The following is a 1,255-nucleotide window of genomic DNA, read 5'->3' as shown; positions in this document are numbered from 1 at the left end:
AATATTATAATGATAATAATAATAATAATAATAATAATAATAATAATAATAATAATAGTAATAATGATAATAATAATTATAATAATAAAGATCTAGTGGTATCGGTCCTACATCGCTACCCAAGAAAAACAAAGTTCTATCTGCCCCGTAGATTTACCTAGTTTTGAGAAATTTGACGTTAACATTTTTGAGTTTCACAACATTTCAAGCTTTTTCGAATGCAATTCATTGCATATTATCGTGATAACGAATCCAGTTTTATAGCCGGTTTCATCTTACGATTTTGATAGAGCAGCAGATAGAACGTGAATGTGATTTCTCACCTCATGGTCTTAGTGACTCAAAACGGCCAAAAATGTGAGTTAAAACGTTATAATTCTAAGGTAACGGGTCTTAGCGAGTTTTTCACTGTCACAGGAGGTTCAAAAAACATAACTTCCACGATAACCGAGGGAATTCTGTAAAATTCCTTCTGTCTGTTTGGTAGGCAACTCAAATCGATCTCGCTTCAGGGAGTGTACTTTTGGATTAGCCTACGTGTGATCTGAAAAAACTGGAAGCGATTTGCGACACTGGGTACCCAAAGTCCAGGGATCTTCAGCCGTCGTGCCTCCCGGCCAATAAGAAGGAACAATATTTGTCTTGACAACTGCTTTTCAAGTGCCTTCCACAACCCTTATTTTCGACGGATGTCAGAACTATCTGAGCAGTGTAGTGTCATGAGTCGTCTTTTTCACTTTTTAATTTACTCATTTTCTTTATTCTATACGTCGTTTTATATAAATAAACAATTGAAGCTCGAGGAGTATTCAAGTAAACGTTCAAACAGCTGTATATAGAATTACAGCCTACATATTTCTTATGTGGAAGATGCAAATACAAACTATTTCGTGGCTTTTCCCGGGTTTTTGTTTGTTTGTTTGTTTGTTGTTTTTAATTTTTTTAACCTTTTTTTTTTTTTTTTTTTTGAAGATTTAAAATTAATAAAAAGATTTTGGACTAGTCTACCGGTGTCGGCGATGAATCGGTAATGCGCTTCGTTATCGCACACAGAAAGTATGAGATCAATTCCCGTATGAGAATTGGTGGTGGTAGTGGCGGTTGTGATGTTGTTGGTTTTTTTTGTTCTTTTTGTTATTGTTGCTGCTGCTGCTGCTGTTGTTATTGTTGTATCCCTTTCAGCCCGGGTTATGCATGTGGGCAAGGTCATAGTAGCCCGCCTTTAAAATGACACAACAGTCTTGAAAAGGGATTG

The 1,255-nt window shown here is 35.8% G+C and overlaps 1 protein-coding gene across 3 annotated transcripts in view; it reads left to right on the top strand.

Moving 5' to 3' along the window:
* The window catches only part of LOC101859532 (GTP-binding protein GEM), a 169,114-nt gene that overhangs the window by 7,025 nt on the left and 160,834 nt on the right, over nucleotides 1–1,255 (top strand). The gene's annotated exons all lie outside the window — the stretch shown is intronic.

Source organism: Aplysia californica, unplaced genomic scaffold (assembly GCF_000002075.1).
Source record: "Aplysia californica isolate F4 #8 unplaced genomic scaffold, AplCal3.0 scaffold00015, whole genome shotgun sequence".
NCBI lineage: Eukaryota > Metazoa > Mollusca > Gastropoda > Aplysiida > Aplysiidae > Aplysia > Aplysia californica.
This window is presented reverse-complemented; position numbering and strand designations above follow the sequence as displayed.